Source organism: Oryx dammah, unplaced genomic scaffold (assembly GCF_014754425.2).
Source record: "Oryx dammah isolate SB20612 unplaced genomic scaffold, SCBI_Odam_1.1 HiC_scaffold_13, whole genome shotgun sequence".
NCBI classification, from domain to species: domain Eukaryota; kingdom Metazoa; phylum Chordata; class Mammalia; order Artiodactyla; family Bovidae; genus Oryx; species Oryx dammah.
In genome coordinates, this window is record NW_024070197.1 from 41,029,424 (window position 1) to 41,047,038 (window position 17,615).

The window sequence follows — 17,615 nt, forward strand, 5'->3', positions numbered from 1 at the left end:
GCTGAAATTCATAAGATTTCCAGACTCCTGAACTGATGTTCTTACACAACCCGCTCTGCCTGCTTGGTATTTGCCTTTTAGTTTTACCCAACAGCGCAGCACGCTTTGTGGCAACTCGGAAAAACCAGCACTTGGTTCAGTTATATTGGCTGGGTAAGTTTTCTTGTTCTTCTTCATGCCGTAATAATGTACCTCTTAGTAGCAAGAAACTAGCTATCTTGGGTAGGGAACTCACTAGAAAAGCGCTTTTTTAAACAGTTTTCTCAAACCCTGGAGCAGACTGTCTTAGAAACCTTAGGAAGTGGTGGTGGTGGTTTAGTCACTAAGTCGTGTCCAACTCTTGCAACCCCATGGACAGAGGAGCCTGACAGGCTACAGTCCATGGGATTCTCCAGGCAAGAATACTGGAATGGGTTGCCATTATTATTATTATTGAGATTATTGTTATTCCCATTGTCCAGATGGGGAAGCTGAGGCCCAGGGAGGTTAAGCAACTAATTCTTTCAGGTTTACCCACTTAGGAAGATGTATCACTGGCAACTCTCAAGTCCACTCCCTTGGCTACTCTGCCAGGATCTTCCAAATTTATCTGATAATAAGAAACACACGTGGTTATGTAAAAATACATGTTTCCATGTCTCTTCTATCAATTATGATTCCGTGGTTCTGAGGAAAGCCTGGGAATCTGGATTCTTAGTGCCTCAGCTGATTCTCTTGATCATATAACTACAACTGTCTCATTTTTTTTTTAATTTATTTATTTATTATTTTACTTTACAATTCTGTATTGGTTTTGCCATACATTGACATGAATCCACCACGGGTGTACATGCATTCCAAAACCTGAACCCCCCTCCCACCCCCCCTCCCCACAACATCTCTCTGGGTCATCCCTGCGTACCAGCCCCAAGCGTGCCATATCCTGCATCAGACATAGACTGGCAATTCGATTCTTACATGATATTATACATGTTTCAATACCATTCTCCCAAGTCATCTCACCCTCTCCCTCTCCCACTGAGTCCAAAAGTCCGTTATACACATCTGTGTCTTTTTTGCTGTCTTGCATACAGGGTCATCATTGCCATCTTTCTAAATTCCATATATATGTGTTAGTATACTGTATTGGTGTTTTTCTTTCTGGCTTACTTCACTCTGTATAATTGGCTCCAGTTTCGTCCATCTCATCAGAACTGATTCAAATGTATTCTTTTTAACGGCTGAGTAATACTCCATTGTGTATATGTACCACAGCTTTCTTATCCATTCATCTGCTGATGGACATCTAGGTTGTTTCCATGTCCTGGCTATTATAAACAATGCTGCGATGAACATTGGGGTACACGTGTCTCTTTCAATTCTGGTTTCCTCAGTGTGTATGCCCAGTAGTGGGATTGCTGGACATAAACCACAGCAGGATCCTCTATGATCCACCTCCCAGAATTCTGGAAATAAAAGCAAAAATAAACCAATGGGACCTAATTAAAATTAAAAGCTTCTGCACAACAAAGGAAAATATAAGCAAAGTGAAAAGACAGCCTTCCGAATGGGAGAAAATAATAGCAAATGAAGCAACTGACAAACAACTAATCTCAAAAATATACAAGCAACTCCTGCAGCTCAATTCCAGAAAAATAAACGACCCAATCAAAAAATGGGCCAAAGAACTGTCTCATTTTTAAGACACCAAACCCAGAGTCTGCCTGGCAAACACAAATGATTCCTGTTTCTCTATTCCTACATCTGAACTCAGGTCATGCTTTTAAAATGCGAGGTCAATTAAACCCCATCTTTATGTCCTGGGGTACAGCCTGGTTGCTTCCTTCTCATTCAAAGAAAATGGTAGGCTATAAATGCAGGGTGATTGGGTATTTTTGAGAATATGTGTGAAAAAAACCCAAGCAAATTAAATCCAAAGATTCATAATTGCCACTGGGCCTCACTAAAGTTCTACTCAAATATATCAAAGTTTTAGAATATTCATTAGCCCTCCTGTCTCGAGGAAGGAGTGTTGTTATTGATGCTGCTGTCTTTTAATTTTTTAAAAATACTCATCCTATTACCATGATTAAGATAAATAATTTATAAATAGTTTATTAATTAATTTATTTTGAGATGACACAGTGTGGTAAAAAGTGAGACCAGGGGATCTGAGTGCTCCTACGAAATGGCTGTGTGCCCTGGAGAAAAGTATTCCCCAGACTCCATTTTCCTAACTGTGGAATAGGAGGTTCTCTCTAAAGACCCTGCTCTTCATGAATTAAACAAACTAACAAAGTAAAACCAAATAAATGAATAAACAGAACCAATAGCACAAAAATAAAACCAAAGATGGCTGTTCTAACTTGTAGCAGCATGCTCATCTCAAAAACCCCACCTGGTGGGTTGATGCTGATATATTTTTCTGAGAAGATATACAACAGATGTTCTTTGGGACCCTCTTTTGTGTCAGGCAATTAAGACAGGAGCTGAAAAGAGAATACCGAGCCTCCCTAATCTCACTGAAAACAAAACCAAACAGAATATTCCGACTTTAAAGTGTTTACAGTTTATGAAGGAGAAAGACAGCTAATGAATCACATAAATAATGAAACATATTACAATATCAATATTGCATATTATGGCAACAATAGGCTAATTATTTAAGTAATATTGGTACAGGGGTGAGTGCCATGAAAAAGACAGGTTTCCTGGAGGAGGTAAGGATGGATCTGAGAATGAAAAGGGAAGTGGGAACATAGAGTTCACTGGGCCTTAAAACATAATGGTTGTCAGTCAAATCTGACTTTTAATAAATGGAAATTCCACGAAGAAAAATTAACTCCAAACAGAAGTAATCGTTGTTTATAATCAGTAAATTTGCTGCAATTCCAAAAGTTCTGAACAGTGGCACCAGCATGAGTCAACTCTCGAAATCTAATAACTACATTTTGGGGAATTTTGCAAGTGGTTTGTTACACACAGCCATTATTAAAAATTAGACTATTGAACTTTTCAATTAAGTAAATCATCAAAAGAAAGGTAATATATATTTAAAGGTCATCACTTCCTAATTATTATTACCATATTGGTGATCTTGAGATTATTTCTATAGCTGTGTGATGAAAATGCTACGTCATATGTGCTATTCAAGCTGCTTCTTTTCCCAACTTCATGTTCTGTGATATATTGTTATCTGCAAATCGACTAGAGTAGGAATATTTGGGCTTCCCACATGGTGCTAGTGGCAAAAACCCTCCTGCCAGGGCAGGAGACACGGGTTTGATCCTTGGGTTGGGAAGATCCTCTGGAGGAGGGCTTGGCAACCCACTCCAGTATTCCTGCCTGGAGAATCCCATGGACAGAGGAGCCTGGCAGGCTATAGTCCATGGGGTGGCAAAGAGTTGGACATGACTGAAACAACTTAGCATGCACTCAGGGGTATTTATTCTCTAGGAATCAGCCAACAGTAAGAATCAGAGCTTCCCTTTTCTCTACCCTACAGAGCCAGCCAGTTGTTAAACCAATGCACCACTGCCTGGAGCTGCCCTTCGGAGCTGCTGACTCCAGGTGGCCATTGGGTCATGAAGTCCAATCAGTCAGCCCACTGCAGTGGGAAGACCAGTTGGTGGAGCTCAGTCCCCAAGGACCCACAGTGGCATCCGGCTGCTTTAGAAAGGCAGAGCTGAACCTCGGTGAGGACTAGCCCAGGACAGTCACTGCTGTGCTCCTAGGGCATTGAGGCTCAGTCTGACTCTGTCTGAGCTGGCATCACTGGGCACTTTGCTGTACTGTAGGTGGCCCTGCAACAGAGGTGAATGAATGAATCAACATTTCTTCGGTACTTGGAAGCCAGCAGATAAGAGTTGAGGAGAGAGTCTGTAAGGAGAGAGAATAAAAGAGAGATCTGTGGCAATTTCCTCCTGGAGAAGTTTAATAACTACTATTTCAAATAATAAAGTCATTCATTGTCATGGTTTAAAAAATTCGAAACCAAAATTTATGAGGAGGGAAAAGTAGTCCCTTTCCCCATCCATTCCTCTAGCTGTGGTTTCCCTAGGTAGCCTTCCAGACATTTCTATGGAAACGCAAAATTTCTCATTCTCTTCCCACACAAACTTGTTATGTTGTTCAGTAACTTGATTTTGCCTCTTACTCACTTAGTGATGTGGCCAGGCTCTTCAGAGAGGCAGCGCAGCCTGGTGTTTAGAACATCATTCTGGAGTCAGACAGCCTTGGCTCACTAACTACTGGCAGTATAACCTTGGACAAGTTCCTCTCCTTTCTCAGTTTTCTGATCTATAAAACTGGACCAGAGTGAAAGCACCTGTTTCATAAGACTTTATGAGCTATCTGTAATAAATACATGTCAAGAGTAAGGGCAGAAGTGACACCTACTAACTTTTTATATCAGATCATTGCTTCATTTTTTAAGTTACCTACTATTCCATTATATGAATTTACTAAACTATATTTAAGCAGGCTCCTTTATAGTTAGGTTATCTCCAGCTTTTTGCTACTACAAACAATGTTACAATATAATCACACAAACATATTTGCACAATTGTGTGAATTTATGCATGAGAACAAAATTCCTGAGAATTAAACTACTGGGCCAAAATTTAATAGCTATTACTAAAATTATGTCTTCCCCTGGTGGCTCATGGTAAAGAATCTGCTTGCCAATGCAGGAGACACAGGTCTGATCCCTAGGTTAGGAAGATCCCTGGAGAAGGAAATGGGAACCTTCTCCAGTATTTCTGCTTGGGAAATCCCATGGACAGAGGAGCCTCATGGGGTACAGTTCATGGGGTCGCAAAAGAGTCAGGCACAACTTAGTGAATAAAACAACTAAAATTACTCCAAATCAGTTTACAACAAATATGTGCACTCCAAAAAGTACATCAGAATGTCTGTTGAATTTCAAAGGCAATGTAGACATTATCCAATCTTCTCATATTTGGATAATCCACTCACTCTTATCCAATGCAGTGAGTGAAAAGTATCTTATTGTTTACATTTTTCAAATTACTAATATGTTTAACCATCTAGTCACATTTTTATTACCCATTGGTAATTCTTTAAAAAACATGTAATGTTTATGTATTTTGCCCTTTTCTTTATATATTTGCAGTTTGTTTTCTGATTTATTTTTAGCCACACAAAATATTTTTATGTAGTCAAATTTATCAATCTTTAACATGATAGTGTCTGGGTAGTATGCCATATATGAAATAACCTTCTTCTGCCTTTTTGTTAAAACACAATTATTTAAGCTCTTTTCTATTTTTTATGGTTTCACATTTGATATCTAAATATCTGAGACATCTGTAAAAGTTGTAAAATGTGCATTCATGATTAATTTCATTTTTTCCAAATGTTTAGCCAGTTTTCTTAGCACCATTTATTGAATAAACCATAGCTGCTCCATCAATTTAAATGACACTTTTATTATATGTAAGATCCCTGAATATATAATTCATTGATTTGCCTCCCTTGTTCTGCACCAGGACCATACTGTTTTTATTACTGAAGCTTCATAATGTCCTTTAATATCCTATTGTGCTAGTTCCCCACAATATTTTTTATTTTCAGAATTTTCCTGGAAAATCTTATAAGATTATTTTTCCATGTGAATTTTGATATCCTTATGTCAAGGTACTCCAAAAAAATCTCAATGAATGCTTAATTAATGATCACTTCCTTGATGCATGTATTAATTAACTCAGTGAGGGAGGTCTTTTTACAGAGTATACATATATCAAATCATCACACTGTACACTGTACACAAAAATGTCACAATATTATTTGTCAACAGTACCTTAGTGAAGCTGGGGAAAAATAATTACGTCCTTCTTTGAAAAGCTCTTTCTGACCCACTTTCTCTTTTATGCTTCATAATAATGTTGGGAATCCCTCTTTATAGGTGAAGAATCTGAGACTCAGGGAAGTAATGACATTTGCCTGTGCTCACGCAGCTGACACAGAGGCAATGTCCTAAGACTCAAGTCCAGGTTTTCTTTTTCTTTTTTTATGCATTAAGATGTTTATGGTAGTTTCATGTATAAGTCTAAAAAAATTGAAAAAATATATATACAACAATAAAATAGCTACAGTTGTGTAGTACTGATCTAAATATTTTCATACATAATACCTCACTTAATCCTTATTGTGATCTTATGAAATAGATATTATTATTGGTGTAATTTACAGATGGGAAAAGATTGTATAGAGATAAATAATTTCTCAAGGCCTAATAAGTAGGGGAACTGATGTCAAATCCAGGTTTTTCTGACTCTAAATCCCATGCCCTTTCCGTCACCCCCAGAAAATACAAATGAAAGAGTAAGTCTGGAAAAAAGGAAAAAATACAGTTACCTTTATCCAGAGCCTAAAAATGAATCAGTCAATCTGAACTTACTTGGGATCCAGGTATATGTTGAGCTGTGTATTGTGAAATGTCAAATGAAGCCAAGTGACATGTAATGTCAGTGTGGTCCGGTTACACTGATCGATTCTGACCTTCCTCAGGCTAGTCCTTACGGCTGACTATGAAGGAGTAAGTACCAGAAAGTGCCCCAGAGGTTCTTGCTAATATTATGTATTAAGTACAACCACACTCCTGCTTTGGGCTGCTTCCTTAAGAGTGGAGGAAAAAAAAAAAATGCTGAGAATTTGATCTCATGTTTTAAATCTGGCTGTCGTAAATAGATAGATTTTCAGCTTAAATATACTAATGATTTTTTTTTCACTATGCAAATTATATTGGTTCCTTAGCAACAGAACAAATAAGTGTTTCTCCTCTAATTCTGTGTATGTTAGTTTAGAGAAGGCACACAATAAGTTAATTAGAGAGTGGTTGGGGGTGATTTGTAAATGTCATATTAACATGCTCCTTGCTTTGTAGCAGCCGAAGACTTTAAAATAAATGGATGCCATTTTCTGGCATGGTTGATTTATTTTATTTTATTTGTCTTTAGAACATTTCTGCAACTAATATTTGGGATAAAGATTTAGAAGTGACCAGCAAACCAAACATACCTTTGGTTGCAGCTTCTAATAATATATGTGCTCAGTTTCAAGAAAAACAGGGATATAAAAATCTAATCTGAAAATGAAGATGAATCAGGGCATTGTTAGGATCCCACTGCATTAGAGGTAGTCCTTATAGCACTTTCATTTTACTGGGGGGACAAGTATGGCTTAGATGGGGCAAATGACCTATGCAAGAGCCCTGTGTAGGGGCTTGATTACGAAATAATATAAAATATCTATTGGTCTCTGCCCCAGGTTCCCAGACTAGGGCTCCTAAAACTCTTGTAATTTCCTAAGTGGTAAGAACATTAGAAGCATCTCTTGTTCTAATATTGGTCTTTGACCTCTGTGGCTGACACAGAGCTCCAGAAACCCTGGAAATTTCCTGGGTGACAGGACTGTTTTTTGTTCTAATGAAACAACTTGAGTGGGCTCCTGGGTGAGGGCGGGTCATGGGAAAAACCAAGTCATGATTAGAAGTTTAGAATTTTCAGCCCCACTGCCCTCCACCCCCATTTCCTAGAGAAGGGAGAAGGGAAAAACAGAGTTAATGATTGATCACGCCTACGTGATGGAGCCTCCATTAAAATCTCCAAAGTATAGTGATTGGAGAGAATCTGGGTTGGTGAGTATATGAAGTCACTGGGAGAATAGTGAGCTCAGATGGGACATGGAAGCTCCGTGTCCCTTCCCACATACCTTGCCCTGCACATCTCTTCTATCTGCATGCTCATCTGTGTCCTTAACCATATCCTTCAATAAACTGGTAAATGTAAGGGTTTCCCTGAGTTTTGGGATCTGCTCTCGCAAAATAATCCAACCGAAGGATAGAGGTTATTGGACCCTCCAAGCTATAACCAGTGGGTCAGAAACTCAGGTGGCAATCTGGGCTTGTAACTGGCATTCTGACATTACCTCTGGTAGGTAGTGTCAGAAGTGAGTTAAATGTTAGGATATCCAGCTGGTGTTGCAAAGAATTGCTTGTGGTGGAGGAGAAACATATTGGGGTGTTACAAGTGAAATGTTCTTTGTGAGCATGGTGGTGGTGTGAGAGTGAAGAGAGCACACAGGCGAGAAACGTATAGTAAGAAAGAACTGGGTTTTTCCGGCACACACAGGAAGCTGAGTTTTCCTTTTGCGCTGGTGAAGCTTCTATTAATATTCAAACCCAGGACTCCCTGTTCTGCCTGCCATCTCTCCTCTCATTCCAAAGCTTGCCCCTGTGCGCTTTAAATAACCAGTTTCCTGGTGGCTCAGTGGTAAAGAATTTGCCTGCAATGCAAGAGCCACAGGAGAGGCAGGTTTGATCCCTGGGTTGGGACGATCCCCTGGAGGAGGGCATAGCAACCCATTTCAGTATTCTTGCCTGGAGAATTCTATGGACAGAGGAGCCTAGCAGGCTACAGTCCATAGGGTTACAAAGAGTCGGACATGACTGAAGTGACTTGGCATGCATTACTATTTGTTGGTAAAGCTTAGTTTATACTTCTATCTTTTCTGAACTTGATTTCTGCCAAAAGTTACCCTTCTGTCCCTTCCTCCCACCATGGATGAACCGTATTACATATGAGTCATGAAAAGAGGGACAAGAGAAGGTAGGGGTTGTGCTAGCGGGGAGGAATTCTGTAATATCCACGATAAATTGTGAGGTGTAAAAGCTAAAAAGAGCATTGAGAAAATACAAGCATAAATTTATTCATTTAAATAATAACTTGTTTTCTATTTTGATTGTTTCAGTTGCATGGTATGTTAACTTTCAGCATATATTTATATCAGTTTAAACCACTACCCTCATTATGATTATTAAAAACGTAAGGTGGAAATTCCCTGGCAGTCCAGTGGTTAGGACTCAACGCTTTCGCTGCAGAGGACCTGGGTTCAATCCCTGGTCAGGGAATTAAGATTCTACAAGCCACACAGAGCAAACAAACAAACAGAAAAAAGTAAAGCAAAGACTGCCTTTATGTTTTATATTACCCAGCAGAACAAAGAACAGTTAAATAGACAATGATACAAGCTTTGTATTCAGAGACAAAAGCAAATTTTGTGTCAATTAAGAATGCATTTAGCTGCAAGTACCAGAAAACTCAACCAATAGTGGCTTCAAACAAAGGACAATCACTGTTAGGTTATGTTAAGTCTGGATATATGCAATGCCATTATTGGTTCAGAATACAACTGATGTCAGGGTGGAAACAGTGGTCCCAGTTGGTGCCACTGCTCCAGGCATGACCTCACATAACCCGTCCAAAGGCAGGAAACACATGGAGGCCAGGAAGTGAGCATGTGAATCTGTGTCCTTTTAATGGGAAATAAAAATATTTATATTTCCCAGAAGACACCAAAGGGTGTTCTATTATATCTCATTGGCCAAAAGAAAGCCAACTTTAGCTGCAGAGATAGCAGGGAAAACCTCTTTGCTGGGAGACAGATAAGGATAAAGGGATTGGGCATGATGCTCCTTAGCAGCCCTGGTGCCTTCCACGTATTGACTATGCTTGCAGAATCTCTGTGGCACTCTCCATACATGCTAGTTATGTTCTACTGTGAGGGGCTGGGGCTTTCTCTTTTCTGCATGTTGGCATTCCCTTGGGGCTGGGAAATTACACCTCTGGGAGCAAATCAGATGTGGAGGAGACACTGGAGGTGAACACCAGCTCCCTCACCCTTGAGTGGGGCAGCTCTAAGACGTATTTCATGTCAGTTTCCAGTGGGATTGAGCCCAACTGCCCACAGAAGTAACTTGTTTGTCCATGCACTCTGAATTGACTTCCTTGCCTTTTCTGTCTTCCTTCTCACTGGTATTTTCTGAGGCTATATTCCAAAGAAACCACTTGTATTCAAGTCTGACTTCCCTGGTGGCTCAGTGGTAAAGAATCCACTTGCCAATACCAGAGATGTGGGTTTGATCCCTGGTTTGGGAAGATCCCCAGGAGAAGGACCTCGCAACTCACTCCAGTATTCTTGCCTGGAGAATCCCCAGGGACAGAGGAGCCTGGCGGGCTACAGTCCATGAGATCACAAAGAGTTGGACACAACCGAGTGACTAAGCATAACACATATTTAAAGTCTTTTTGACTATTTCAGGCTTCCGTGGTGGCTCAGCAGCACAGAACCGGCTTGCCAATTCAGGAGACAGTGGTTCAATCTCTGGGTCAGAAGGTCCCCTGGAGAAGGGCATGACAACCCATTCCAGTATTCTCGTTTGGAGAATCCCACAGACAGAGAGGCCTGGTCGGCTATAGTCCATGGGGTCACAAAAGGGTCAGACATGACTTAGCAACTGAACAACAACAATTCAACTCTTGCTTTCAAGTTAGCTTGCAGGGGAAATCCAGTCTTGCTATGTGAACCTCTTCAACGTCAGTTCCACTAACTGTGGAAGGGGGATAATCTCCACTTGTGAGGGTTAATGACAAAACACATGAAAATACATTGTGAACTGTAGAGCATTAAATGGACAAAGGGATAATGTGGGCTGGAAAACACAAGGTGTTTTTCACCAAGCTACCCGTTTAGATTCCATTTCTGTAATTTCACCCAGACTTGCCAAGGACTGAATTCTTTGGGCAGAGATCCCTTCCTCTGACAGGTAAAGGAAGTGTAATTGTTAAAATGGTACTTCCCCTCAATCTCAGCTGAGAGCCTTGCTTTTATGGCTGTTACTGCACTAGAATTCCAATTAACTATTATTTCTTTAGAGATGGGGAGTTGGTGATAAAATGGAGTACATGGTTGCATTATAGTTTTTAATATTCGGTATGTTGACAAAGATAAACAGCTCATTCTCTATTACAGGTACTCAACTGGAAATCTGTTGGGACTGCCTCAGAAAACTTTACTCCAGGTTTCAGTTCTCCACAGGGAAAAAAGGGTGATTGTATTGGGTACAATCACCTTAATGAAGCCAGGCTTTTAAAACTAAAAAGCAACGTCATCTATTTCCATGTAGTTGAAAACCTCATCTTGAAGAAAAATATTTTTAATTGAAGTGTAGTTGATGTACAATATTGTGTCAGTTTCAGATGGACAGCAGAATGATTTATTTTTCCAATTCTTTTCCATTATAGGTTATTACAAGATATTGAATATAGTTCCCTGTGCTGTACAGTAGGTAGAAAGGTGAAAGCCATGGTAATTTCAGGGTGGGGTTGAAGTAAATGCACCCTGGATGACTGTCCATGCTGTGATGCCCATCTGTCTGCTTCAGTCATGTGTGACTTTTTGTGACCCCATGGACTGTAGCCCTCCAGGCTCCTCTGTCCATGGGATTCTCCAGGCAAGAATCCTAGAATGGGTTGCCATGCCCTCCTCCAGGGGATCTTCCCAACCCAGGGGTCAAATCTGTGTCTCTCATGTCTCCAGAATTGGCAGGTGGGTTCTTTACCACTGGTGCCACCTGAGAAGCCCCTGTATATTATATTAAACCCTAAAAGTAAAACCACTGCTGCTTGAATTTAAAGCTGAGATGGCAGGGCAAGTTTGGCAATGTGAGTACTTCAGCCAAGAAGCCACTTTTATGATGTTACGCAGTGTTTTATAGACTTTCAGAGTTTTATAAATGTCAAATTTGACACCAGAGTTTTTATTTCCTGTTGTGGAACTTGGCACCCTATAGTAGGGGTTAGTTTGGCTGGAGAATGGGAAGATGGGGACCTCAACTCTAGAAGTGGCTTTCTCCAAAAAGTGCTGTCGAGGGAGGTTGGATTTCTCCTTTGGGAGATGGAGTGGAAATATTAAAACTATCACGTACATTCTATTTTTAAAAATGAATATATTTTGTATATTTACACATTTTAGTACATGCATATAATTTATAAACAAACACGCCTATATTTGGGGTGCACTTCTGAACATTTTTTCCTACAAATAATAGACACTATCTGGCACTCTCTGTTTATTCTGATAAAAAGATGATTTTTAACAGCTTTATTGAGGTATGTGGGCTTCCCTGGTGGCTCAGCTGGTAAGGAACCCACCAGCCAGTGCAGGAGATACAGGAGAGGTGGGTTCGATCCCTGGGGTGGGAAGATCCCCTGGAGGAGGAAATGGCAACCCGCTCCAGTATTCTTGCCTGGAAAATTCCATGGCCAGAGGAACCTGGTAGGCTGTAGTCCATGGGGCCGCAAAGAGTTGGACAAGACTGAGCGAATGACCACACTGAGGTATAACTGATCCACAAAAATGACACATATTTACTGTGTACAATTCAATGAGTTTGGGCAGCTGCATACACTGGTGAAACCATGCCCACATCCCAGGTAACAAATATGTCCATCACCTCCCAAAGTTTCCTTGTGTTCCTTTTTGAGTGTGTTTGTTTTGTTTTGTTTTGTTTTGGGGTAAGAAGAATTGACATGAGATTCACCCCCCACAACAGATTTTTAGGAGCACAATGCAATATCACTAATGGCGGGCAAATTTTTCTTGAACAGGAATCAAACAGGTAAATCACACTTTGGCCAAAAATAAAGAAGCAGATCTGAGGTTTCCAGGGTCTTGAACTCAAGGTCAGAAATTTGGGCTCTTTTCTTTTCACATGCCTTTGACTTACTCTCCAACTCTCTGTAAACTTCCGTCTCCTCTGCTTTTCTCTTCTTTTTCTTTCCTGACCTCTTCTCTCCTTCCTCATTTGTTTGCCTTTCCAGGTTGGTTTTCGGATGGGTCACTGCACTTGGTGGAGGGAGCAAGGTGGACAAAACTGACTTCTTTCTGTCCTTCCCTCCCACCACTGGACTCATCGTGCCATTATGTTTTTTTATCCTGTAGTAGCAGCAGTGTTAGTCGCTCCATTGTGTCAGATGCTTTGCAACCCCGTGGACTGTAACCCACCAGGATCCTCTGTCCATGGGATTCCCTAGGAGAATACTGGAGTGGGTAGCCATTCCCTTCTCCAGGCGATCTTCCTGATCCATGGATCGAACCTGGATCTCCTACATTGCTGGCTGATTCTTTACTGTCTGAGCCACCAGAGAAGCTCTTTGTGTCCTGAGTCACTGTCTATATCCCCTCCCACCTGTAGGCATTCGTTTTTCCCTTTACAACTTACCCCTTTAGAAACATCCACATATTCAAGTGCCTTCTCTGACAGTCAGTATTCCATAAACTGTCAGCTCATACAAGAGGCCTCTCTCTCCTGGATTTATGGTTTGCAAAGCCATTTTGTAAAAAATGATTAATGATAATTAACATTTTAACTTCAGGCCATTTAATGACACTCGACAAAGGGGTCAAGTGAAACTCATGGGTGTCATATGTCAAATGTCACAGTGAAGGGAGGGGGCTGAATAGAAGCTGAGAGTTAGATGAAGAGAGAGTGGGAGGAACCACAGACAGAGCTTCTGCATCCATCCCAGGGCCTGTTGCCTCCTGGACCACAGTGATAATGATACTGCCTACACCAAAGATTAGAAGTGTCTTTGCTGCAGTTAGAATGTATGCTGGAGTATTCAGTTTTGTACTAAATGCAATAACAGCCCATGCCCTTCTGCCACATGCATTCAATGTTCAGCATACTGCACATTAAGTAAAGTCCACTGGATACCCAGCATTGAGGGACTCCATTTCCTGAACATTCCAGGCTTGGTCACCCTACAGCTGGCTCCTCATCTCTGAAGTCTCTGAACTGACATCCTCCATGCCCATTTATCTTTGTATCGTCATTTCACTTCCTCTCCCCAATCCAGGCTCCATTTCTGCTTCTCCCCCACATATTCCTTTCCCTCTCTTTTGCTCACTGAAAGTTTACAGCTTTCACCAGTGCTCAGGAATACCCTCCCCGAGGATAGCCTCATCCTGCTGCTCTGCCCCAACCTTAGGGATGGAGCCTAAACACCAACCACCACCAACAAAAAGCTGAGCATAAGGTGAAACCAAGGACCAACATATTTCAGTAATGGAAAATTGGAAAATCTCATTGACAGGGAAGCCTGGTGGTTACAGTCCATGGGGTTGTAACAAGCTGGACATGACTGAGCAACTAACGCACATACACATTTATTTATTCAGCTTCACTGGATCTTAGTTGCGGCATGTGGGATCTGGTTTCCTGACCAGGGATGAAACCGAGGCCCCCTGCAGTCTTAGTCACTGGACCACCAGGGCTGTCTCTATATCCATGTTCTTAATCACACTACCACACCACCTCTCGACTAGCTGAGTGTGTCATGGTGGCCACACAGCAGGGGAAGGGCAGAAATAAAGAGTAGGTACCAATACAAAGTTTCCTTTTCAAAAACATTTATTTAAAATGTAAAAGTGAGTATGTGTAAAGGAAAATATCAAGAGAAAATGGTGCAAGTTTGGCTATGGCCTGAACCTTAAAGGTGAAATGAAAACTAGCATAGCTGATAGCTCTGACACAAACATAGCTGAATCCAGTAAATGGTGCTAGTTGGGTGTGTTTGAGGAGCCAGAGATAAAAATGAGGAGCTTTCCAATGTAATAAAAAAAAATCCCCACGTTAGGCCCAGGGACAGTCCCTGTGGTCGGCAGCGTTCTGACCTTGCCTCGCTTGTCAATGTCAATAGCTGTGGTCACCAGTCAGTGGGCCTTCCCGTTTGGTACTTAGAGATTCTCTTTATGCACTTAAAAGGCATCATTAGTACCAAGTGGCTATTAAAGCAGTCTTGCTGTTCAGAACGATTTTCTGAAGCAAATGCAGAGGAAGCGTGTTGAGGGTTGAAGTCATTAGCTGAGACCACAGAAGGACTGACCGTGGGCAATGATGCCATTAATCTTGATAAGGGGAAGCGTGAGCAATTCATAAAAATCTGCTGGTGAGGTTTCTCCCTAAATGGACAGCCGGGAGAGTGACCCCATGTCTTTGCTCTAGGTAAGAGGGACACGTGTGAGCTGTGACATTGACTTGGCAGAAGGAACAGGGCAGGCGGGGGTGGGGACAGTGATTTCAAGCTTCCCTGGGGAGGCAGGGACCACGAGGGTACAGTCATAGGAAAAGAAGTTGCAGGTAGCAATTTACATAATGCGTACTATGGACCAGGTACACGATTCTAATGCTTTACATATTAACTCTTTCGTCTTCACCACAGTCCAATGAGGCAGGCACTATTATAATTCCCATTTTAGAGATGAGCAAGTTGAGGTTCAGACAGGTTATGCCATTTGCCTCAGGTGGCACAGCCTGTAAATTGCAGAGCTGGGATTTAAACTCATAGGTCTGCTTTTAGAAGTCATGTTCTTATCACTTTGCTCCCAGCATGGTCTTAGAGTAGAGACACTCAGATCCTTCTCTCTTCCTTTGAAGGGTGGCATGGACTTTGGGGGTCACACAGACCTGGGTGGAAACCCCAACTCTGTCATTTTCCAGATGCAGCACCTTGGAAAAAGGACTTTGCTTCTTTTTGTGTATGTTTTGTTTTATTTAATTAATTTTGAAATTTTGGTTGCGCTGGATCTCTGTTGCAGCATGCAGGCTTTCTAGTTGAAGCATGAGGGCTTAATTGCCCCACAGCATGTGAGATTTCAGTCCCCTGACCAGTGATCGAACCCACACCCCCTGCATTGGAAGGTAGATTCTTAACCACTGGATCACCAGAGAAGTCCCAGGACTTTGCTTCTTAAAACTCAGTTTCTTCCTTTATAGAGTGCTATGAAATTATATGTGGCGTCAGAGACTTAATGGTTCTTGAATATATGTGACTGGCTTCCTCTTCCCCATCAAGGCTGCAGACACGATCACCAGGGCAGGATGTTGATGGGGGAATACGATTGGCAGCTAGACGCCTGTCCCAACCAGCATCTCTTTGGCTAGTGGCTAGTATAGGTCATCGGTCAGAGAGTCAGCACCCTTTTCTCAGTCACCTACTTCCTAACTGGACTTGTTTAACTTGGGTTCTCAGTTAGAGTCTGCTATGAGCTAAATGTTTATGGCCTTCCAGAACCCCTATGTTGAAGCCTTCAACCTGAGTGGGACTGTATTTGAAGATAGGGCCTGTGCAGAGGTGATAAAGGTCAACTGAGGCCATAAGGTTAGGCCCCCAACCCTATAGGACTGGTGCCCTTGTAAGTAGAGGAAGAAACACCAGCATTCTCTCTTTCCACCATGAGAGGGTACCATGATACTGTGGCCATCTGTGAGCCAAGAAGAAAGCTCTCACTAGAAAGCAGATTGGCTTGCACCTTGGTCGTGAACTTCACAGACTGGAATTGTGAGAAAATAAATGTCTGTTGTTTAAGCCGCTCAGGCTGTGGTATTTTGTTATGGCAGCCTTAGCTGACTAAGACAGGACCCCAAATCCACAAGCTGAATGGGAGAATAATAAACTCTGCAAGTTCCTTCAGAACTGTGCCTTCAGCAATGATCCCAACTTGGGTAAAGATTGTTATTATTCAGCCACTAAGTCGTGTTTGACTCTGTGACCCCATGAACTGCAGCGCACCAGGCTTTCTTGCCCTTCACTATCTCCCACAGTTTGCTCAAACTCATGTCCATTGAGTCGATGATGCCATCCAACCATCTCATCCTCTGTTGTCCCCTTCTCTTCCCGCCCTCAATATTTCCCAGCATTAGGATCTTTTCCAATGAGTCGGCTGTTCGCATCAAGGTGGCCACAGTATTGGAGCTTCAGATTCAGCATCAGTCCTTCCAATGAATATTCAAGATTGATTTCCTTTAGGATTGACTGGTTTGATCTCCTTGCTGTCCAAGGGACTCTCAAGTGTCTTCTCCAGCACCACAATTTAAAAGTACCAATTCTTCAGCGCTCAGCCTTCTTTATGGTCCAGCTCTCTACTACAAACTCTATGCTACTCCTCCCATTAAATGGTAGAGTTGAATTCCTCTCCTCCTGACTCTGGACAAGCTTTAGTGACTTGCTAAACCAACAGAATACAGTGGGAATGACATCTTGTGACTTCTGAGGATGGGTCATAAGAAACCTTGCAGCTTCTCCCAGGCCTCTTGGAATACTTGCTCTCTAAACCTGGCTGCCATAATGTAAGGAAACTCAAGCAGCCCATGGGGAGGGTGGAAACTTATGCAGGGGCTGGAACCCCACATCCTCCTTGGAAGTGGGTCCTCCAGTTTCAGTCAAGCTGCATCTACTAACATCTCATGGACCAGAAACAAATCATTCCCACTAAACACTGCCCACATGTCAGATCCATGGGCAAAATCAGTGACTGTTGAGCCACTAAGTTCGAAGGAGATTTTTCCCTCTGCAATACATAATTGGAACACCAAGAAACACTTTCAAAGGGCCCCCACCCCTGCTCAGAGCCACCTCTGAGCTGTCCCAGGCATGACTTGGCTCATATGCCTAGGACCTTCTACTCTGTGTGCAGGCAGCTGGGATATGAGATAAACAAGGCTCAAGAAGGTCTCCCTGGCTTGACACTGGCCACTGATGTCCCAGATTACATCCATCTCTGAGCTCCTTCATAAACAAAATAGAAAAATGTAACTGTTATACCTCATTTTATCCTGGGGAAAACATGAAGTCCATAGGGTCTAGGGAGCAACTAGAGGCTTGTCAACTTTTTCTGCTAAACCTCATTACTTACTCCTACACCGTTCTAAAAAATGCTGGGGCTAGAAAGAGAAAACAGCCTTGTTGTAGTTCACTGATTCTCAATCTTGG